Source organism: Eschrichtius robustus, chromosome 7 (genome assembly GCF_028021215.1).
Source record: "Eschrichtius robustus isolate mEscRob2 chromosome 7, mEscRob2.pri, whole genome shotgun sequence".
NCBI classification, from domain to species: Eukaryota; Metazoa; Chordata; class Mammalia; order Artiodactyla; family Eschrichtiidae; genus Eschrichtius; species Eschrichtius robustus.
In genome coordinates, this window is record NC_090830.1 from 5,109,458 (window position 1) to 5,134,795 (window position 25,338).

Here is a 25,338-nt window from a genome sequence, read left to right on the forward strand (position 1 = left end):
ACATGGATGAACCTTGAAAACATAACACTAGGTGAAATAAGCCAGTCACAGAAATACAAATGCTGTGTGATTCCATGTATATGAGAAAAGTAGGGAGTCAAAATTAGAGAGGTACAAAGTAGAATGGTGGTTTCCAGGCCCTATGGGGAGTTATTGTTTCATTTGTACAAGATGAAAAGAACTATGGACATGGATGGTGGTGATGGCTGAACAACATTAATGAATGTACAATTAAAAATGGTTAAAACGAAGTGATGTCAGCATCATGGTGGCATGAGACACTCCCTTTGTCTCTCCCCTTTAATCTACAACTAGTGAAACATCCATAACTCAAACAAAGGTTCCTCTGCCCAACACACCAGGATGCCAGAGACTTCCACACATCTGTACACCTATAGGTGGGTGTACTGGAACACATGGAGGAGGCGGAACCAGGGGAACAGCAGAGGCAGTGACCATGATCCTGGCCCCCCAGCCATGGCAGCTGAGCCTGCAATCCCAGAGAACCTAGTAGCAGGAGGGGAAGCAGGGTACATGGCCCTGGCCTCCCAGCTGCAATAGCACCTGCAGCCAGGGAACTAGGCAGCAGCAGCAGGACCTGCGACCCTGGTTCTTCCAGCTGCTGCAGTGCCCACGTCTCCAGCCCCCCTCCCACTCACAGCAACAGTGCCCATGAACCCAACAGCCCTGGATGTAGCAGAGGCACCCAACTCATCTCCCCATCCTTCCTACTTGCTCTGCCACAGCAGCTGCCTGCAACGCAGGCAACCCTAGACATGGTGGTGACACCCACCATCCCAGTGCTCCCAGCAGTGACACCAGCAGCAGCAAGGCACCACCAACCCCAAAGGCACAAGCAGTGACAATGAGGGCACCAGGAAACACATCTGACAGAGAGGCAGTGGAGGATGGAAAGTGCCAATTCTCAAATATAGCCAGAGGCAGCTCAGGTAAGAGAAATCCAAAACTTGTAATATAGCACCACCTACTGAAAAACAAAAGAAAAGCCTCTAATTACCAACCTGCTGAATTGTTAGAATCAAATGAAAAAAGCTTTACCTAAAGAAGAAAGGTGTTTGCTACTTCAAAAGTGCCAGCAGAAGAACAACTCACCAAGCACCATGAAAAACCATAACAACATAGTATCACACACACACACACACAAAAATGACAATTCTCCAAAACTCAGACTTAAAGTCATCGAATACTGCAATCTAAATGACAGACAATTCAAAATAGCTGTCATGAAGAAACTCAATGAGCTATAAGAAGAATCAGAAAGGCAGTTCAACGAGCTCAGGAATAAAATTAATGAACAGAAACAATACTTTGCCAAAGAGACTGAAACTGGAAAATTTTAAAGAACCAAACAGAAATTCTGGAGCTGAAGAACTCAATAAATGACATTTTTTCAATGCATTAGAAAGCACTGGAGGGACTTCCCTGGTGGTCCAGTGGTTAAGACTCCTCACTTCCACTGCAGAGGGCATGGGTTCAATCCTGGTTGGGGAACTAACATCCCACATGCCACGTGACACAGTCAGAAAAAAAAAAAAAGAAGAAGAAAAGAAAAGAAAGCACTGGAAACAGAGCAGACCATATGAGAGACAGAATTAGTGAACTTGAGTATACAAATCTAGAAATGACTCAGGAGAGAGAGCTATGATTTTTTAAAATGAGGAAATTCTAAAAGAACTATCCATTAGGAAGGGCAAGACGTGTTGGAAAGGCAAAATAAGGATAATGGTATCCGAGAGGGAGAAGGGAGCAGAGAGTTTATTTAAAGAAATAATAGCTGGGAACTTCCCAAATCTGGGGAAGAAACTAGATATGAAGTCAATGAAGCCAAAAGAATATCTAACCTGTTGACGCAAAAGGACCTTCACCAAGACACACTATATTAAAACTGTCAAAAGTCAATGACAAAGAATGAATTTTAACGGCAGCCAGGAAAGAAAAAGACAGCAACCTACAAAGAATCCCCATTAGGCTATCAGCAGATTTCTCATCAGAAACTCTACAAGCCAAGAGAGAGTAGAATGACATACTCAAAATACTCAAAAATAAAATACTGTCAGCCAAGAATATTCTATCCAGCAAAGTTATCCTTCAGATTTTTTGGAGAAATAAAGGCTTTCTCAGTAAACATACTTTGAGGGAGTTCATTACCACTAGACCCGCCTTACAAGAAATGTTGAAAGGAGCTCTTCTACTTGAAATGATAAGGCAAAAGTACACAAAACTGAGTAAGGTAATAATCAGAAAGGAAAAATCAGAAAAATTCAACTCTATGTCAGAGTAGGTTGTTAAGCACTTAATTATAACATAAAGGTTAAAGGGAAAAAAGCAGTAAAAAAAAAAAAAAAAAAAAAAAAGAAACCTATAGCTACTCAATTTGGTAAGAAACTCACAACATAAAAAGGGATAACCTGCAACAACAAAAACATAAAAGGAAAGAACAGAACCCCTAGATGTAAATGAAGATAAGATGTTATCTCAGCATAAAAAGGACTATTTTAGCTTTGAGACACTTCGTACAAATCTCACAATAATAAATCTAGAGCAGAGACATGAAAAAGAGAAAACTGAGAAAAACATTATAGAAAACTGCCAAACTAAAATGGTAGACAGAAACGCAAGGAAAAAGAAAAAAAGGAGAAATAGAGCAACCAGAAAACAAAAGATAAAATGGCAGTACTAAGTTCTTATTTATCAATAATCACCCTAAATGTAAATTGATTGAATTCACCAATACAAAGAGACAAGTGACGGGGTGGATTAAAAACAACACCAAACCATATGCGGCCCCCAGGAGAATCATCTCGGCTCTAAAGACAAACATAGGCACAAAGTAGAGGGATGAAAGATGATACTCCAACCAAATGGCAGCCAAAAGAAAGAGAGCAGAGTCATACTCATATCAGATAAAACAGACTGCAAGCCAAAAAGGGCAACAAGAGACAAAATTGTACATTATATAATAAAAAAAAGGTGACAATCCATCAAAAAGACATAACAGTTAATATATATGAACCTAACTTAGGAGCACCAAAATATATAGAGCAATCATTTACAGATCTAAAGGGGGAAACTGTCAGCAATGCAATAATGGCAGGGAACTTTGATACTCCACTTACATCAAGGGATAGATCATACAGACAGAAAGTCAACAAGGAAACATCAGCCTTAGATAAAACATTAGACCAAATGGACTTAACAGATTTAAACAGAATAGTCCATCCAAATGCAGCAGAATACATTCTTCTCAAGTGCATATTCTCAAGGATAGACCATATGTTGGGACACAAAACAATTCTTAATAAATTTAGAAGACTGAAATCATATCAAGCATCTTTTCTGGTCACAGTGGTATGAAACTAGAAATCAACTATAAGAAGAAACCTAGAAAAATCACAAATGTGTGGAGACTAAACAATATGCTACTAACAAATATTGGGCCAATTAAGAAACCAAAGGAAAAATCAAAAAATGCCTGAAGGCAAATGAAAATACCAAAATCTATGGGATGCAGCAAAAGAGGAAGCAAGAAAAAAGTTTACTGCAATACAGGCCCACCTCAAAAAAACAAACAAAAATATCACAAATAAACAATCTAATCTTACACCTGAAAGAACTAGAAAAAAACAAAGCCCAGAATTAGTAGAAGGATAGAAATAATAAATATCAGAGAAGAAATAAATGAAATAGAGACTAAAAAGACAACAGAAAAGATCAATGAAACTAAAAGCTGGTTCTCTGAAAAGATAAACAAAATTAACGAACCTTTAGCTACACTAAGGAAAAAAGAGACTCTGATAAAGAAAATCAGAAACAAAGGAGGAGAAATTACAACAGATACCCCATAAAGACAAAGGATTATAAGAGAATACTATGAACAGCTATATGCCAACAAACTGGACAACCTAGAAGAAATGGATAAATTCTTAGAACCATACCACCTTCCAAGACCAAATCATGAAGGAAAGGAAAATCTGAATAAACCAATCACCAGTAAGGAGATTAAAACAGTAATCAAAAACCTCCCCAAAAACAAAAGTCCAGGACCAGACAGCTTCACAGGTGAATGCTATCAAACATTCATACAGGATTTAATACCTGTCCTTCTCAAACTCTTCCAAAAAATTGAAGAGAAGGGAATGCTTCCTAACTCATTTTACATGATGCCAAAAGCAGACAAAGACAACACACAAAAAAGAAAATTAGAGGCCAATCAATATCTCTGATGAATATAGATGTAAAAATCCTCAACAAAATGACAACAAACCAAATACAACAATACATTAAAAGGATCATACATGATGATCAAGTGGGATTTACTCCAGTGATGCAAGGATGTTTCAGCATCTGCAAATCATTCAACATGATATACCACATTAACAAAATAAAGGATAAAAATAATATGATCATCCAAATACATGCATATAAAGCACTCAACAAGATTCAATACCCATTTACGTTTAAAAAACTCAATAAAATGGGTATAAAAGGCACATATCTCAACATGTATATATGCCATATATGCCAAACCTACAGCTAACATCAAACTCACTGGTGAAAAACTAAAAGTTATATCAAGAACAAGACACAGATGCCCACTCTCGTCACTCTTACTCAGCAATGTATTGGAAGTCCTAGCCAGAGCAATTAGGCAATAAAAAGAAATAAAAGGCATTTAAATTGAAAAGGAAGAAGTAAAACTGGCACTATTTGTGGATGACAAGATTTTATACATAGAAAACCATAAAGACTCTACAAAAAAACTACTAGAAACAATACACAAATACAGTAAAGTTGCTGGGTACAAAATCAATATACAAAAATCTGTTGCATTTCTGTATATTAACAATGAACTAGGAGAAAGACAAATTGAGAAAACAATCCCATTTACAATCACAACAAAAAGAATAAAATACCTCAGAATAAATTTAACCAAGGAGGTGAAAGACCTGTACACTGAAAACTGTAAGACATTGTTGAAAGAAATTGAAGACAATACAAGGAAATGGAAAGATAGTCCATGCTCACTGGATTGGAAAAATTAACATTGTTAAAATGTCTATATTACCCAAAGTATAATCTACAGACTCAACGCAATCTCAACATTTTTCACGCGTCTAAGACAAACAATCCTAAAATTTTTATGGAGCCACAGAAAACCCCAAATTGCCAAAGCAATTCTGAGAAAACAGAACAAAGTTGGAGGTAGCACACTCCCTGATTTCAAATTATACTATCACAAAGCCATAGTAATCAAAACACCATGGTATTGGTGGAAAAACAAACACACAGATCAAGCAAGAACTGGGAGCCCAGAAATAAACCCACACATATATTGACAATAAATTTATGACAAAGGAGCAAAGAACATACAATGGAGAAAGGAGAGCCTCTTCAATAAATGGTGTTGGAGAAACTGGGCAGCTACATGCAGAAGAATGAAACCAGACCTAACTTACACATACACAAAAATTAACTCAAAATGGATTAAAAACTTGAATGTAACACCTGAAACCATAAAAATCCTATAAGAAAACATAGGTGGGCTTCCCTGGTGGCGCAGTGGTTGAGAGTCTGCCTGCCAATGCAGGGGACACGGGTTCGAGCCCTGGTCTGGGAGGATCCCACATGCCACGGAGCAACTAGGCCCGTGAGCCACAACTACTGAGCCTGCGCGTCTGGAGCCTGTGCTCCACAACAAGAGAGGCCACGATAGTGAGAGGCCCGCGCACCGCGATGAGGAGTGGCCCCCGCTTGCCACAACTGGAGAAAGCCCTCGCACAGAGACGAAAACCCAACACAGCCAAAAATAAATTAATTAATTAATTAAAATGAATAATGCTTAAAAAAAAAAAAACATAGGCAGTATGCTGTTTGACATCAGTGTTAGGAATATCTTCGTTAGTATGTCTCCTCAGGCAAGGGAAACAAAGCAAAAATAAACAAATGAGACTACATCAAAAAGCTTCTACACAACAAAGGAAACCACCAAAAAATGAGAAGATGACCTACCAAATGGAAGAAAATATTTGCAAATCATATCCTCAATACGGGGTTAATATCCAAAATATATAAAGAACTCACACAATTCGACAACAACAACAAAAAAACCAGATTGAAAAATGGGCAGAGGATTTGAATAGACATTTTTCCAAAGACAATATACAGACGGCCAACAGGCACACGAAAAGATGTTCAACATCACTAATTATTAGGAAAATGCAAATCAAAACCACAATGATATATCACCTCATGCCCATTAGAATGGATAGCATCAAAATGGCAAGAAATAGCAAGTGTTGGAGAAGATGTGGAGAAAGGGAACCCTCACACTCTGGTGGCGGAATGTAAATTGGTAGCAGCCACTATGGAGAACAATACAGAGATTACTCAAAAATTTAAGAATAGAACTACCATATGACCCAGCTTTTCCACTTCTAGGTATTTATCCAAAGAATATGAAACACTAATTCAAAAAGGTAAATTCACCCCTATGTTCATGGTAGCATTATTTACAATAACCAAGATATAGAGACAACCTAAGTGCCCATGGACAGAAGAATGGATAAAGAAGATGTGGTATTTATATGCAATGGAATACTACTCAGCCAGAAAAAAAGAAAACGTAGTTATCTCCGACAACATGGATGGAGCTTGAGGGTATTATCCTAAGTGAAATAAGTCAGACAGAAAAAGACAAATACCGTAAGATTTCACTTACATATGGACCATAAAAGAACAAAAACAAAATAAACAAACCAATCTAAACCAAAAAACCACACAGATACAAAGAATAGGTTAGCGCTTACCAGAGCAGAAGGGGGCGGGGGGAATGGCAAAATGGCTACAGTGGGTCAACTGTACAGGGACAGAAAATTTAAACTTTTGATGGTGAGCATGCTGTAGCATACACAGAAGTCAAAACGTAATGTTGTACACATGAAACTTACATAAAGTTATACACCAATGTTACCTCAAAAAAAGGTTAGGATATTAAATTTTATACCCCAATTAATAAAAAGAATAGTCAGTCATGTAATCTAATCTGGGCCAAAGACAAGTGGGAGGAAGTGGTCTAATGGAAGCTTTTGAGAATGAAGCTTTCAGGCTTTTGTAAGAGAATTTCTGAAAAGGTTTTCTCTATCCCACTAGATGTGAACAAAGACAAATGGAGCCCGACTCCTACAGGCTGCCACCCGTGACCATGAGGAGGATCAGCTTCTGCATAAAGCCATCCATGTGGAAGGCAGAGCTGAGAGTCAGGGAACATCTGAGCTTTGGATGACATCATGAAGCTTCTTGATCAACCATTCCTGAAGCCCACTTACCTCTGCACTCTTCAGTAACGTAAGCCCACGCATGTCCATGTTGTCGGAGCCAACCTGTTACTTGAAACTGAAAGCATCCTATCGGATACACCTTCCAAACCAGGTCCTCCTTCGGACATCCATACTCGACTCTGTCTGTTCAAAACCTTATCCCCTCCCCTCCCCTCCAGCTCCTCCCTCCCCACTGCCCATCCCCCCACACTACCATAACCAAGAAGCTGCACAGACCTAGTGATTCTCTCTCCAAATCTGTGCCCAATCTAAGACAAGTTTCCATCCAGATCATCGCCCCTCGTGAACACTTCCACGTTGGGTTTCACCACTGGTGGCAGCACTTCCGGCTTTTCCCCCTTCAAGTCATAGGCTCTGATAAGCCCCTCCCCTAATTCAAAAGTCAGCCAGTGCTTATTCATTATCCCTTAAGTTAGGCGCAAACTTCTTGGCCTAGCATTTAAGACTGTCCATAACCAGGCCTCAACCCACCTTTTTGGTTTTGCTTTTCCTCCGTTTCCTCTACTTTCATCAACACCTCTAGCCACTGTCCTATCCACACCTGATCCCTACAATTTTTTTCCTTGATTCAAACTGTTCTACGGTTTCATTGTCTCCTGCTGCTGATTTTCTACGCGTTGTTCAAGGCGAAACATAAAAGCAACTTCAAGATCCCCTCAATCAGAGGTAATCTTTCCCTCCTCAGAGCTGCTATATTGTCTCTCTTAAGCCAGTTATGTGACATTACTATTTTTAAAAATGGTTCAATCTCCTTTTTATAATATACAATCCTTACAGCAAAGTTTGTTTTACTTATACTGAACTTGCCAGGTCCTATAAGGCCTAATTATTGGGAAAGCCAGAAACAGCTACCCTCTTGACAAGTCACAGACAGGATACCTGGGAATTTCATTCCAAGAGAGTCGTAAGCTTCAAGGAGATCAATATACTGTCCCCTGAGGGACCCAAAGGTGGAGTCACTTTCTTTTTATAGGATCATACATCTAATCAAGAGTCCCTGATTCATATGTCTATAGGAGCCAGGAAAGGAACTGTTAACAATGAAGGGGCATAGTGCATGCTTCTAATTCAAATACACATTCCACAAAAGAAAAAACTAGACAAATAAAAGTTATTCATTTCCCCAAAGAAATATACCTTCTCTCATTTTCTTGGAATTCACTGTCTGCCCCCTCACTCACATTTCCCCTAGACTTGACAGACAGGGGTACCAGAATTATTTTATTGTACCATGAGAAAACCAATAGTACAACAAGGATAAATGGTAACTGACACTTGACCTCAGTGTCAGGGAAACAACAGGGAGTGACAGAGGGTGTACCAAACAGGAGACCACCTGTCCTGCCCAAGGTGGTTGCTTGGTATCACCAGCTCCAACTAGCATATGCAGGAGCCGGCCCAAAACAGCCAGCCTTCCAGATTTTTCAAGAAAAGCTACCAAAACAGATTGGTTATGTTAAAATCCCCTTAATTTTAAAATGTTGGCAGACACATCATTTATATCAAAATCACTGTCTGAATGAATATGATATGGCCTAAACTAAACACGCTGTATGCCAAATATAACCAGCAAGTGATCCATTCGTCTTCTGTTTACCTGAAATGGGTTCAAGTAAAAATATCAGGACTGTGGTAATAACTCAGAGTGAGTAAACAGTACTTCTACCAGAATCAGAAAAGCTGGTGCCCCAGGCATTTTATAACTAGCTAGGCTTTGACCTTAGGAAGAAGGAATGAACAGACAGCTTTATAGCCCAGCACCTGACTTTTGGTTGAGGGTATACGGTGGAGAGGCCTAGGGCTAAAAGCTGTTGGGAAACTGAGGCCAATTAACACAAGGTGATAGGCAAATCCCCTTGCACGTGGTAGGATTTTTAAAACCACTAGACTTCCCTGAATTAATGTTGGAAATCATTCCTTCCAAGAACATGCCAGAAAAAGAAAGTGTTACCCCACTGAATTTATATGGCATGGTAGACAATATCTACTGTACTCCAACTGTATTTTTCTGCAAAAGTAATTTTAAATCTTTCCGATATAGGAAAACGTGTGGTGCCCATAAAAAGTTATGAGTAACATTCAAAGAATTTACACACTTCAAAAATGAATTTAACTGATTATGAAAATTTCCAAAGAAGCTTCTCTGGAGGCTTAAGCTCACTAATGATGTCACAAGGGAGACTTGGAAAGACAAACATGCAGATGGACCAGGATTTCATTAATCCTCAACAGTGCAGAATTGCACTTGGCAATATTTCAGAGGTCTTCATGTGATGCTCAGGATGAAAGTTTCAAAACAGTTTTTCTCCTGCAAATTTTTAGGTTCTTAACATCTAAGGAGAATCCAATTTAAAATCACTCAACTCTCCAAATTCTGGTTTCAAGAAATTAAGATTCTCTCCATACATCCTCAATCTCCAGCACCTAGTCACATCTGATAAAATGGTATACAACTATCATAGCATGAAATGTCAACCAGTCGGTGAGGTATATTTTCGCCACTATGAGCTCATTTACGAAACAAGATGAGTGTGGAGCAAGACGCTCATCTGATGGGAAACAATGATTGACGAAAACAGCCACGGCCACTGCTCTCATGAGGCTGACAGTACAGTCAGGGAAACAAACAAGCAAACAACCCTGCCCGATGTATAATTAGAAAGCTTAAGAATTTTCAAGAATGAAACTTAAAAGTTGCAGTGATACCATCTGATAGAGAGATGCCATGTAGTCTGTTAATCAGGGAAGGCAACCTTCAAAAAAGTGAGCCACAGTATGAAGCGTGGTAACACAAACCAAACCATGCCAAGGAGAGGGATCGACTTTCATTCATTTACAAATATGTACTGCCTGCCAAATACGTGTCAGTCATTGTGTTAAACATTAGGTCTACGTCATAGGGAATAGAATTTAAACAGTCCCTGATAACATTTACAATCTACTGGGGAAAAGGAACAAATTTTTTTAAATAATAATAAAGTAAACCTACTGGGGGAAATGAAGAAAGAAGGGGAAGAAATCATTGTTTAACATGGGGGAGGGGTTAAAAAAAGAACAGGATGGTCTGAATCAGAACAATAAGAGGGTTTCTACTTAACACTGGCTGGGGCAATCTCTCTGGGTCTCTAAAGGGTCATTTAAGCCAAGTGCTGAAGGATGTCAAGAATACATACAGAACATTGCAGGAGGGGAGTACCGTACAGCCCAAAAGCCCTGAAGCAGGAGGGAACTCGGTGTTAAAGGAACTGAAAGAAGACCAGACTGGAAGGAGAAAGTGGCAACACGTGAGGTGGAGAGGACAGTAAGGGCCAACTCATCAAAGCCCGGAAAGCCATGGTAAGGAGTTTAGATCTTATTCTAAGAGCACTAGGAAGGCAGTGAAGGGTTTTAAGACTTGGAGGAACATGACTCTATTTGTGTTTAAAAGAACACATTGAAGGGATCAGGACCGGGAGGAGAGAGATGAGTTAGGAGGACACTGCAGTTGTCAGGCAACAGATGATGGGAGCGTGGTGATGGTTAGGAAGGTAGAACGAAGAAAAGTGAATCAAATCAACATGTACTGAGGGTAGAACTCAGAAGCCTACTGACTGGTTTGATTGGGGTTGTGGGGGGAGGGAAAGGAAGTTATTAAGTTATCAGGCATGTCTCTGGTTTAAATAACTGGATGGCTGACCTTGGAAGAAAGGAGAAGAACAAATGAGACTGAGAAAATAAAAGTTTTAGATAAGTTATATATTTTTTAAAGTCTATGAGCTGTTGAAGTGGATTTCCATCCAAGTGGAAATATCAAGCTAAAGTTTTAAGAATCTAGTGATTGAAGGGAAAAAACCTGATCAAAAATATAAATTTGGAATTCTACAGACGATACTTAAGGTCATGGACACTGAGGGTCTCACATAGGAAGGACACAAAGGAGAGATAAAGGTGCTCCCAATTTATTTTTATTTATTATTATATATATATATATTTTTGGCCATGCCACTCGGCCTGTGGGATGGGATCTTAGTTCCCCAACCAGGGACTGAACCTAGGCACTCAGCAGTGAGAGCGTGGAGCCCTAACCACTGGACTGCCGGGGAATTCCCAAGGTGCTCCCAATTTAGATGCAAAACCAGCCTTGAGAATTCAAAGGGACAAAGTAGAAAGGTAGTTGTAAGGAACTGGGGGTGGGGAAAATGGCTAGTTATTGTTTAATGGTTACAGAGTTTCACTTTGGGAAGCTGAAAAAGTGCTACATGTGGATAGTGACCGATGGTTGCACAACGATGTGACTATACTTAATGCCACTTAAAACTGGTGAAATTTTTATGGTAAATTTTATGCTTTGTATCTATTACTACAATTAAAAAACAAAAAAAACAGAAAAACTAAACCTTGAGAAATTCCAGCATTCACGCATTGGGTAGAATAGGAGATGCTGAAAAAATAAGAGGATAATGAGTTTCCAGAAGGATGGCAGACGATGAAGTCACAGAAGATGAATGAAAAGCTCAAGACTGATCCACATACAGGGAAAGTCCTTCAAGGGAAAAAGAACTGAAAGCTACTGAGAAATGACATCAGATAAGACTTGTAAGTATTCCTTATATTCTTGAAACACCGAGATCACAGGTAACCTTGACACAACCAACTAGGGTGAGCACAGGAGCTGGGGTGAGTTGAGAAGAGAAGGGGCTTTGAAGAAGTAGAATATCATTAATAGACAACTCTTTCAAGTTTTGTTTCTAAAAAGCAGCAGAAAAACACGACAGTGGCTGGAGAGGAATGTGGGGGTCTAGGGAGGTATGGCAACGGCAAATACCTACCCCAGTTGTCCACTTTCCCCAAATCAGAACCTCCGATTTTTAGGGGCCTTCCTTGAAAAATAGGTGTGGCCAGGTAACTCAGTTCTGCCCAGGGACATGTTAGCAGATTCTGAGAAAGCTCATCATCCAATGAGTGGACGTCTTTTGTCCTTTCTTCCATTCTGCTGATTGGACTGTGATTTCTGAAGTTCCAACTTGGATTATGAAGATAAAAAGACCATTACCTAGGAGTGGGAAACTGTACAGGGAGAATCGATTTGGTTTACTGAGGTCTTGGGGGAGCGCTGGCACCACCCCAGACCTGCACTGTCCTGCTACACAATTCTTCCAGGAGACGTAATCCTCCAACTTATTTTAAAAACGATCATCATTTTGCTTTGCTTTGATTTTCTGCCGCCACAGACAATTCTAACCCCAACTGATACAGGCAGTTTTTGTCTGTCTTTAAAATGGGAGACACCAGAACAGAACTGTGGGTCAATGGGAATGATCCGATTAGAGAGACTGAGCCAAGACAGAGGAGGATACAGCCTAAGGCGCGAAGCATGTGCAACGTGCAAACCCAGTGTGGTTAGAAAGGTGAGAACCAGCGAAGAGACAAGAGTCAAATCCTGCAGAGCCTTGCCAACTATGGTAAGGATTTTACTTTTTTTATCCTAAGAGCAATGGGAAACAACCAGACATTTTTCAATAGGTAAGTAACATGATCTAATGTGTGCTTTTTCAAAGATCCCTGACAGTAGTTTGGAGAAAGTAATAGAGGGAGAGCCAAGAGAGGTGGCAAGAAAACTAGTTAGGTTACTTTGGCAATCCAGGTGAAAATGGTGACGGCTTCCAACAGGATCGTGATTCAGCACTATGGCAAAGTGAGTAAATGTGAAGAAGACAGTACTGGCAGGACTTTGTATATGATGACGTGTGAGAGCTCAGGGACACGAAGCAGTCAAGGTTATGACTTGGACAGCACTTTGAAGGGTGGTGCCATTCACTGACACAGGGACTTGGGGAGAAGACACAGTTGGGTAGCCTCAATTTTGAATACACTAACTTTTAAGCTCCTGAGTTAATCAGATGGAAATACCCAGCAAGTAAATGGCTTGTTCTCAGCAGCTTTACTCATAATAGCCAAAAATGGGAAACAGTCAGGAAATAGATAAACCTTGGTGGGTTTCATACGATGTAATACAACTTATTAATAAAAAGGAATGAATTACTGATATACATAACAATACAGATGAAACCCCAAAACATTATGCTAAGTGAAAGAAGTCTTATACCACAGAGTACATACTATATGTTTCAAGATATGTTCTAGAACAAAAAATACTAATCTTTGATTTAAAAAAAAAATCAGAAGAGTGGTTTCCAGACCGGCTGGGGTGTGATATTCAACTGGGCTGAGGGGAAGGGGTAGGAGGAAACTTTTTCAAGTCACGGTTTATATCTTCATAAGAGTTTGGGTTACACGGATTTATATTATACATCTGTCAAAACACAGTGAATGCTACATTTATTTTAAATTTAAAAGCAACAAAACACCATGAACAAATACTGAATGCCAGCTATTGGTATGCATGTGCTGTCTGCATATCAGTCTGAAATGCAGCAAAAAGATGGATTCATGAATAAACAGAAGGATGGATAGATGATCCTTGTGTGATGAAGCAAATATTTAAAAACTGTAGAATGTAAGTAGTGGGTATATGGTATTCCCTGCATAATCCTTTCAACATTTTTGTACTTTTATAATAAAACGGTAGAAAAGCCTTAAGTGACCAAACAATGCATTTCTATAAAAGCATTAACTAAAATTTTACAATAATATAGACAAATGTACTCTTCCTTACTTTCCTTCACATCTTCACTTTTATTGTGAATCCATGAATGTTGACTACTAAGGAATTTGTAACCAATTCAATCATCAAGAAAATTAATATTTTATGCCATATGAAATCATTATCAAGGGCCCAAAATATGGACTTCGCAGAAAAAGGGTTAAGCAGAACTACTGTAATGCATTTTAAGCAATGAAACCATGATAATTCAAGAAAAAAACTGGGAAAGTTCCAGCTAATACAGGGAAAATAATGGTCATTCTGAATTATGTAACATTTTAATGGATACTATTTTCTTCCTTTTTTTTTTTTTTTTTTTTAATTTTTGGCTGTGCTGGGTCTTTGTTGCTGCACAGGCTTTCTCTAGTCTCGGCGAGCGGGGGCTACTCTTTGTTGCAGTGCGCGGGCTTCTCACTGCAGTGGCTTCTGTTGCGGAACACGGGCTCTAGGCACGCGGTCTTCAGCAGTTGTGGCACGCGGGCTCAGTAGTTGTGGCTCGTGGGCTCCGGAGCGCAGGCTCAAAAGTTGTGGCACAGGGGCTTAGTTGTTCTGCAGCATGTGGGATCTTCCCGGACCAGGGCTCGAGCCCATGTCCCCTGCACTGGCAGGCAGATTCCCAACCACTGTGCCACCAAGGAAGTTCCTGCATACTGTTTTCTTATTTTCATACATTGGTAGGTCTTTAGGACCTATTTAAGAAGTAGGTAACTAACACTGGCATACCAAATGTCACAACTGTGTTACTCATTAATGTTTTTTTTTTTACTGTTTCCCTAGGAATACTGCTTATATCCTTAATTTCCACTACCAAACACAAGTGTTTTACTTAAGGAAAATTCCTAGGTCATTCTTTGCAAAAAGTAGTAACTATAAAATTATTAAAGGCTTAGTTAAATTTTACTAAAAATATACCTTCAAAAAAAAAAAAAAAAGTCAAATCGTCCCCTTTTTTTCCCCCCTGCAAAAGGGTTGACGGGAGATGATTCAACAAAAGAAGTCCAGGAACTTGATTCCTGAGGAGCCAGACAGAGCTCCAGGGCTGGCTGAGGGGAGCCGATGGCATGCAGGGGCAAAGACGTGACTTCTGGAGAGTGCAGAGGACGATCCAGGCCTGGTCTGAAACCGCATAGAAGGCCTGGGTTAAAAACAAGGTGGCTGCCAGGGCTGGGGGCTGGGATCTGGACAGGCATGAGCGCCTGACCAGTTTCCAGAGGCAAGAGAAGCTCTAGACTAGGGCTGGCACGTGGACACCTGCTGAGGTGTTCCAGAAGACAATGACCATGATGATGCAAGAGGCCGAGAAGAGCAGGGAGAGGTGAAAGAGAAGGGTACCCGTCATGTGGCTCAACAGCACCCACAAGCCCACCAAGTGCTGCTTCTGGGTCTCACATTTCTACTGGCCCTTGTTGATGCAGGGCATCCACTTAACTCTGCCTCTCCGGTACCTGGCACCTTCCCTACCAACTCCACTGGCTCCTTCAGGCCAGGCAGGCGAGCGGGGGTGAGACCTAGACCCTTATTTCCTTTCTGGGGTGCAATAGGGCAGCATTTTCTTGGGCTGGTGCAGTGCAGAAGCAGAAAATAGAGCTACCGAGGCATGGGTGGGGGCCAGGTACAGCAAGTAGGTGATGAACATGGTCTCTGGCAAGCTGAGATGATAGACAGGACAAATCAGACATGGATGAGGGGGTGCCAGTGGCCAGGAATAAGTCATACATCGTGAGCAGAAAGGTGGTGTAGCCCAGGAGAAGTGTCATCATCTTTCTGCCAACAGGAGGAAGCTGAAGGCACTGATGACAAACAGAAAACCACCAGGCGCCAGAAGGTTCATCATGCAGAGGCTGGACCTGTGCCTGATGGCCACCTGTTCAGATGAAAGGGCCGAAGAGGAGTGTGAAGTTCTGTTCATCAAAGGGGAAACAGAAGATGTCCAGGTTACAGATGGGGACCTCTCACAGTGGCTTCTCGTATTTGATGGACCTTCACCGTTGACATAAACCATGAGACCTGTAGGTACCTGATCCACACCCATGAACTCCTCAACAAAGGTATCTAGAAGCCACAGGCTCTCAGTTGCCATGCTGAGCTTCCTGATGCCCTCATATTCCTCTGGGTTCCACCTGATGAATGGATTGTATGAGATCATATTTAGTCACAGGAACAACGTCATCCATTGAAGCTGTGCATCCACTTCCAGGATGGTGGACAGGGTGAAGGAGATGTTGACACGAGTGGGATGCTGTAGCTGATGACCGGATGGAAGCCTTTCTGTCAAACAACAGGATCTACACCATGCTGGTCAGAGCCTGAGTGACTGACTGACAGTCAAAGTGTTTCCTTTTTCTTGAAGCAGCAGGTAGAGAAGGAGGCAGAGGAAAAATCCTTCCCGTGGAGCCAACCTCTTTCCATCTTCCTCTCCTAGGCTCTTCTCTGGAGACTTAGTGATGATGTTGACTTTAACAGACCACAGGCCACACCTTGAGCCCTAGCTCAAATTATCCTTTTAATTAAAACTTTTAATCAAACTGTATTTTCAAAACCAACAACAAATTAAAACACTCAATATCAACTCTCATTCATTTATTCAACCAATCCTTACAGAAAGCTTCTTATGTGGCAAGCACTACTGTCAATACTATATATGAAAAGAGTTTTCATTTAGTAGCATAAGTATTTTAATTACATACTCACTGCTTGGGAAACTATAATTTATTGCTCATTTTCAGCAGTGAAGTTTTTAACATATAGTCTGGGGAATATTATAAGACAAGTAGCTTTCCTTACTGTACATGCTATCAGCTTGGACCTTTCCTGTACAAAACTTTTGATAATCCTTTTAAACTCCGAAAGAAAGGTTTATTAATCCCTCAAGAAAACATCTAGCCACTATCTCTTCTTAGAGCCCCATTGTTAAAGTAAAGGAAAAAGAAATAGCTAAGTGACCACAAGGCTGGTCCCAAGTCCTCAGTTTGTAAATTCTTCTCTGGTCTCATCAGGAAAAATACTGAACTAGTTACACCCCCCAGTTTTAGAGAGGGAAGAGAAATCTTATTTTACAAGTTGATGGGTCCTGGTTTGCATACTGAAACTGGCCCAAAGCAAAGTGCTTTCAATAAATGGGGTAAACAAACACCAGGACTCAATGTCATCAATAAAACTGAGTTTTCCCAAACAAGAGAATGTCGAGTTACACACGCCAGCCATTTAAACTGATGCAATGCTTGGAATGCGTGTTCATTAAAAGGGCAAATGAAGTCATGTAAAGCTCAAATGTGGCTACTGGGGTACAGGCTGTTGTGCTAAAGGAAAATGTCAAGATTGTTTGCGACGGGGGTCAGACCTAAAGGTGAGACTCAGAGCGCTGTAAATTCATCTGGAAAAACACTGAGCAGAAAGTTGAAGTGTGAAACTTTATCGATATCTTCCCTTTCTTTTATAAGGACATTCGGCGAAGATCAGAAGCCCACAACAAGACGACTTCGCAGAAGAAAACGCAAGGAAAAGTCGTTACAACAGCTTTTTGTATAAATTGGTGTACCTGACCCAAGGCAATAATATGCACTGACTGAAATCAGAGCATCTAAAGATGATATAAAACTCCATTTTCTCAAGCTAAAATGATTCAGGGAATCTTCCAAAAGAAGTTTTACTTCCAGTCTGCACCCTGTGCATTTTGTTAAAAAGTGGAAGACCATAAAATATTTAATTCTGTGCTTACTGCCAATTTTCTACTTATTACGTTCACACCAAAAAGTAATTTACAGTAAGTCAAGATGAGACAAAGGAAAAAAACATTGATGGAGCACCTGGTATACATCAGCACTTCATAAACACACACACGAGCTCCACTTCAGCCATGTAACCTTATAAAGTAGGCGTGATCCCCTTTAACACTTGAAGAGGAAGTTTAGGGAGATTAAAAAGCTTGCTTGGATCATGTAGCTGTGAGTCAGGAGTATCCTTCGCTCCTGGTTTTGTCGTTAACTAGCTATAAATCCTATATATTTATAAGTCACCTCTTTGACACTCTATTTTCTCATATGCAAAATAAAAAGACTCAACTAAACATTTCCATTACGTTAAAAGGTGAATTTGGTTTTTGAGGGACTGATGCTGGATGCCCAGCCTTCTTTCTCCCCCCACCCCCTCCTCCACCTCTACCCTGCCTTCCATGCCTTGGTCCCATTTCACTCTTCTTCACCCATTCCACAAGAAGGCAGTAAAAGGAACAGCTCTCCTACCCTAAAAGAGTACTTAAAAGTTTTGATACTTGACAACACATCTAATATTTAAAGGAAAAAACATCGTGAACAGAGAAATTAAAACTACTTCCACCTTTTGCTATATTTTTTTCATGATTACAGTGAACAAATGAGAACTGACTTCATAAAATTCCCTCAAGTGCCTCACATCTTCACTACAAAAAAATAAAGAAATCATTATGGTGATTTCACAGTAACAAGTTTGGTAGACATGGAAGCAACCTAAATGTCCATCAACAGAGGAATGGATAAAGAAGATATGGTATATATATATACAATGAAATGTTAACATTAGCCATAAAAAAGAACGAAACAATGCCATTTGCAGCAACATGGATGGACCTAGAGACTGTCATACTGAGTGAAGTAAGTCAGAGAAAGACAAATATCATATGATATCACTTATATGTGGAATCTATAAAAAGGTACAAATGAACTTATCTACAAAACAGAAATAGAGTTACAGATGTAGAAAATAAACTTATGGTTACCAGGGAATGGAGGGGAGGGATAAACTGGGAGATTGGGATTGAGATATACACACTACTATATATAAAATAGATAACTAATAAAGACCTACTGTATAGCACAGGGAACTCTACTCAATGCACTGTAATGGCCTATATGGGAAAAGAATCTAAAAAAGAGTGGATATATGTATAACAGATTCACTTCTCTGTACACCTGAAATTAACACAACATTGTAAATCAATTATACTCCAACAAAAATTTTTTTTAAAAAAGTTTGGTAAAGAAGCATCATTAATAGCAAGTGAGAAATTGTAATGTCTAGGCTATATTTAAATGTCATTCTTTGCGAGTTAGCTCTTAAAGAACTAGAAGGCCAAAGGGAATAAATGAGTAGTTTCTTCTGTATCCTGTTTATAATCCACAGAGGTACAAAACTCATCGCAATTAGGTAGAAAATAAAATCCTAGTTTGACAAGTAGTCATCTGTGCCTTCCTTGAAACTGTCAAGCTGCACTGAATTGAGATTTTTCCATCTGGCCTAATTGTGAACCTCTCTTTCTAGTTCATTATTGAAAAGGGAGAGTAAGCTATCACTTCCAATATATCTGTCAAAGGAGCTTAAATATTAAATAGAGAAGACAGGAGCAAATAGGAGAAAATGGAGCAAATGGCTGAGGTTTTTGTATTTTAAATTCCTTGCAGAGGGGAACTCAAGGGAAAAACAAGTGTATACTGAATAATTCACTGGGTATTTGAGAGGAAGCATGAGGTTAACATTTGAATGCCTAATATGGGAAACGCCAAGTGGGAGGTTTTCTGTAGGTTGCTTCATTTAATCAGGTCTTTAGTCCTGTAAAAGGTAGGCATTACTATCCCATTTAACAGGTAAAGAAAGAGACTCAAAAACTAGGTAATTTGCCCAGTGTCACACAGCTAATAAATACTGATGATGTGTCTCCAGCTCAAATACACTTGAATATAAACGGAATGAAAAGTGTTTATACTACCTCCTCCCACCTTTTCTGTGCTTGGCTAAGGATTCAAAACTACATGATTATGACACAGTTTATCAACTGCTACAGCAAGAGGGATGAGAAGATAGCATATAGAACTTGCACTTCCAGCAATAAGGTAAACCGGATACTCAGATAAAGCCATTTAAGTAGAAAACATCTTAAAAAATAAAAATGTATTTTAGAATGTAAGGAAATTCTTTAGAGATCAGAAATGATAAGGAAAGAGATAAGCAGAAGTTGGAGTAAGCATTTGCCACAGAAATGTCCATTATTACCTGGTAGCCTTTAGCCTGGATTTTAACACACCACGATCAGAGAATAGAAAATAAAGTTCACATCAAAAACACTCACATAAAGCCCCAGAGGTTGAAATAAAATAAAACTCCCCCTTAATGATGGACCGTGGTGATGAGTGCCTGGCTTTTCCTTGGTGGAACAAGGGAAAAGAGAGAAAGTCTCCCCAATAATTTTTTTTTAATTTTATTGAAGTATAATTGCTTTACAATGTTGTGTTAATTTCTGCTGTACAGCAAAGTGACTCAGTTATACATATGTATATTCTTTTTCATATTCTTTTCTATTACGGTTTCTCACAAGATATTGAATATAGTTCCCTGTGCTGTACAGTAGGACCTTGTTGTTTATCCACCCTATATTACTAGCTTGCATCTAAAACAGCATTTCCTTTTGTCCAAGCCCAAGGCCGCTGGTGGCTTTAAGCTCATGGTTCTGTTTGTATGACCAGCAGAGCTAAGAACTGCAGTGTGCCTGGGACTCCCCTCTAAGCAGCACACTTCCCACTGCCCAGCACAAAGACACAACACCAGAGTACAACAAACACTATCAACAGCGTTTTTTTCTCGAGTGTATTCATCTAGCAGTTCAAATTCATTTTTCAAGTTTCCTATAAGCAGTTTCTCTGTTAAATTTGACTCCTCAGACCTCACATGAACTCGTCACTCTTTTTTCTTTCCCTAGTAAATTAGATTTTTATTTCGTTTTGGAAATAGGATTTTGATTAAATTTTGTTTCCTTTGAAAGAATAAAGCGGTGTTCACACTTTTTTTCTTTGAAGTATAGCTAACTTACAATGTTGTGTTAATTTCTGCTATACAGCAAAAGTGATTCAGTTATACACATATACATTCTTTTTTTAATACTCTTTTCCATCATGATTTATCATAGGATATTGAATAAAGTTCTCTGTGCTGTACAGTAGGAACTTGTTGTTTATCCAGTCTACATGTAAAAGCTTACATCTGCTAACCCCAACCTCCCGCCCCCTCCCTCCCCTATCCCCTGAGAATTCTTAAACCCAAGTCTATATTCATGCACCCTTGGTGACAGAATTCACAAACAAAACAAATTAGTTTAAAATGGCCTTAGGCTAAGGCTGTGCTCCCAGGCAGAGAGACAAATACTATTTGGAGCAAAGGGATTTAAACATAGTCTTCAAAAAAATCTCATGGATAAAATTCCAACGAACATGAGCTCACAATCAAAAAAAAAATCACTAAAGATGTGAGAGGAAAACCTGAGTAGTGAGGAATAACAGAAACAATAAGCTACAGAAAAAGACCACCAAAATAATACAGATATTATAATAATTGACATAGACCATTTATGCTTAAAGATGTAAAAGAATTTACCAAAAGTATGTTGAAGGAACAAGATACTATCAAAATTAATCATACAGATTTCAAAAATAATTAAAATGAGAGGGCAGGAACACTGAGAAAGCCCCTTTCCTGAGGCTCAGGCACAGAGGGCCTGCCTAAAACTGAGGCTGAGGGAGAAGGGAGAATATCAACTCACCCTCTACCCCACTGTGAACCTGAACCAAGTAACAAGCAACAGCAGTTTACTGCAGGGGAAGAGGCAAGAACACAGAGAGCGCCCTGCAGCCCAGGTATGCAGTACTGACCTGAAAATCGAGGTGGATCAGGAACACTGAGAAAACCTTCCTGTGCCCCAGGCCTCATACTAAGCGCAAGTTAGCAGCAGGCCACCACTGGGGAAATTTGAAGCCTGTTTTGTACTCATAGTAAATATAGCAACAACAAAATTCAAATTCAGCTCAACTACTGACAATATTGACACAAATACCTACATTAAGGGCCTGAAGGAAAAAGAGAAGTTACCATTTATTGATATTAATATTATTTACCTCAGTCTCCGTTGTCCTTTAGCACACAATACCTGACATTCAATTTAAAAATTACTAGACACAAAATGAAAAAAATAGAGCCACTGTTAGTAGATGACATAGTCAACAGAACCAGACTCCAAGATGACCCAGATTTTCTTAAGTATCAAGTATTTAAGGGTATTTAAAATAGTTATAAATATGATAAGGATCTAACTGAAAAAGAAAATGATCAACGTGTACATAAGCGGGGGAGGTAGATTTACTACAGAGATGAAAATTATATAAAAAGAGTCAAATGAAAATGCTTAAAATGCAGAACAAAGCCACAGGCTGGGAAAAAAACGTTTACAAAACGTATCTCCAACAAAGGGCCTGTGTCCAGAACACTTACTACTCAATAAATAACCCAATAAAAAGTTAGCAAAATGTTGAACAGACACTGACGCCACATGAATGGCCAATAGCACATGAAAAACTGCTCGGCAACACTGGTGATCAGAAAAATGTAAATAAATCCACCAGGAAAAATTACTAAGGTATCCACTAGAATGGCTAACATTAGAAAGATGGACAGGGCTTCCCTGGTGGCGCAGTGGTTGAGAATCTGCCTGCTAATGCAGGGGACACGGGTTCGAGCCCTGGTCTGGGAAGATCCCACATGCCGTGGAGCAACTGGGCCCGTGAGCCACAACTACTGAGCCTGCGCGTCTGGAGCCTGTGCTCCGCAACAAGAGAGGCCGCGATAGTGAGAGGCCCACGCACCGCGATGAAGAGTGGCCCCCGCTTGCCGCAACTAGAGAAAGCCCTTGCATAGAAACGAAGACCCGACAGAGCCAAAAATAAATAAATAAAAAGATGGACAATATCAAATGCTGACAAGGATGTGGAACAACTGCAACTCTCATGCATTAATGGTGGGAAGCCAAAATCGTACAGCCACTTTACAACACAATTTGGCAGTTTCTGATAAAGTGAAACATACACTTACCATATGAGCCAGCCATTCCACTCCAAGGCACTTACCCAAGAGAAACAAAAGCATATGTCCACACAAAGACCTGTACGTGAATTTTATAGAACCTTCATTTATAACAGCCATCAAATGTAAACAACTCAAATGCCTAAGGACTGGTGAATGAACAACAAAAAAGAAGTATACAACAAACATCGACTCAGAACAAACACAATAAACTACTGATATACCCAACCACCTAGATGAATCTCACAAGATTTATTGTAAGTGAAAGAAGACATAAGACTAAATACCACAAGATTCTGATTAAATGACATTCTGAAAAAGGCAAAACTGTAGGGAGAGAAACAGATCAGGGGTTGTCAGGTGCTGGAAGCTGAGGGGAAGGAAACTGCTCTTTTAACTAAAACTTATAAACTGAATTTTCAAAACCAACTTACAAATAAAAATATCTTTCATTTATTTACTCAACAAACACTTACTGAGTACCTACAATGGGGCGGGCAGTACTCTAGACACTGCACAAAAAAGAGGTTCTTTTAGTTGCACATGTTTGAATTTTCGGGAAAGTAACTGATGATCCAGGTTTTCCATATGTATTGACAACGTTTATCAGTCAGAACTCTTAATATCTTCTCCATCTTCTTACCAGATCATTACGAATATCCTGTATTTTATCATAATTTATTATACATTAGAGTTAACCATATGAAACTGCAGTATAATCAACAAAATCGTTCTTTTCCTATGTTCCCACAGATAAGAATTCAAATAGGAAAGCTGTAAAAGTAATCAGTGGTCATGTCACACCTTCTCATTGTAATGCAAAATAATCAATGACTGAATTTCAAGTCAACACACCAGATATTTTGGGCTGACTATTTTTTTCACTTTTCAAGAATTCTTCCCAAAATCCAGACTGAAATGTGTTATTCATCTCACAAACAGAGATGATTGCTATGGAGACTCAGCTGACTTCTGGTTTCCTATTTCTAATGTAAGAACTAAAGGACAACAAAATTACTCCTGTTTTTAGTTAAAAGCCTTATATTTAACCTCCTTCTTTATCCTTAGTGGAAAACATGTGACAATCCTTCTTAAAAGGTTTATTTCATTGAGGCATTTTAAAATGGAATATACCTATAAAAAAATTAATGTACTTTCCAGAATCAGAAAAATCAAATGGAATATCCTTTTGTTGAAGAAGCAATTTTATGTGGCATAATTCATGCAGATAACTTTAGAAAAAAATTTCAAAGTTCATGCTTTAACACTATCTTAATATTTTTTTTTACAAGCCATTGGGGCATTTATACACTTCTAGTAGATTATTTCCACGAACTGTGTGGACAGCATTTTGGCCTGGAGGGACCACCCACACACCAAGACAACAGAGCCGTAGGACGATGAGTCTCACAAAGAACCTCATCACAGAGAAAACACAACGAACAGAAATTCAGAACATAAGGGACGAAACTTTTTTTATCCCTTGCTCCTAACAATTTTTTAGAATTCCAAAATATGCAAGTTCTCAAAGTTAAAAGTTTAGTTCTCTTTGTTTCCAATATTTTTCTTCAAACTCTACTCTAATTTTTATGCTTTTGTTTCTTGATTGCTTCATCATTTATAACGATACGAAATCTTCAAGCTATGGAATTTAATCTTTAGTCAAATGAATACTACTACTACAAAGCCTAACATTTTAAAATCTAAATTATATCAGATTTGAAATTCATATAAATTCCATAATACTTAATCCAATTTTTTAAGTAAAAGTGAAATTTTACATAAAGTACTCTGTTACCCTCCAACTGACTTCAGATATTTTCCACTATGTAAGAGATCATCTGAAGTAAACTTGCGCCATATAACTTTTGCAGAATGAATATATGCCAACAAATGAGCAAAATCTGAACACAGCATACGTAGGTAACTCTATACCTTGATTTTAATTGTTTAAACCTAAACACTGTCGATAATAGCAACCAACTTAACAATCTGCAGAAAATGAAAAACAGATGAAAAGTCTTAGATCATCATGAATCACAAAGCAACGGAACTTAGCTTTAGATGACTCCTAGGATTCTTCTGACCATAATCAGGTTTGGGGCTTTGATTTTTATAATCTAGGCCACTGGCTCCCAACTACTTCTCCCTCCAGATTTCCCAAAAGGGATGGGGTTGGTCTAGGAGGTGTTTTACCTCTTTAAAATGCCATTTCTAAACTGAAGGGAGGAAAGACATGGGACCATCTTGATATCAGTGCTTCTGAATTTAGTGAAAAAACAGAAGCAGAGAGAAGCATGAGAGAACTTCAGAGACTAAGAGAGAAATCCAAGCTCAATATGCAAGCCCTTGTAAAGTCATACATTTAAATAACACACTACTAGGGACTTCCCCGGTGGCGCAGTGGTTAAGAATCCGCCTACCAACGCAGGGGACATGGGTTTGATCCCTGGTCCAGGA

At 39.3% G+C, this 25,338-nt stretch overlaps 1 protein-coding gene and 1 pseudogene across 4 annotated transcripts in view; both read right to left on the reverse strand.

Moving 5' to 3' along the window:
- Window positions 1-25,338, reverse strand: part of BICC1 (BicC family RNA binding protein 1) — a 301,081-nt gene that overhangs the window by 138,376 nt on the left and 137,367 nt on the right. The gene's annotated exons all lie outside the window — the stretch shown is intronic.
- On the reverse strand, window positions 15,227-16,410 carry LOC137767630 (5-hydroxytryptamine receptor 3C pseudogene; annotated as a pseudogene).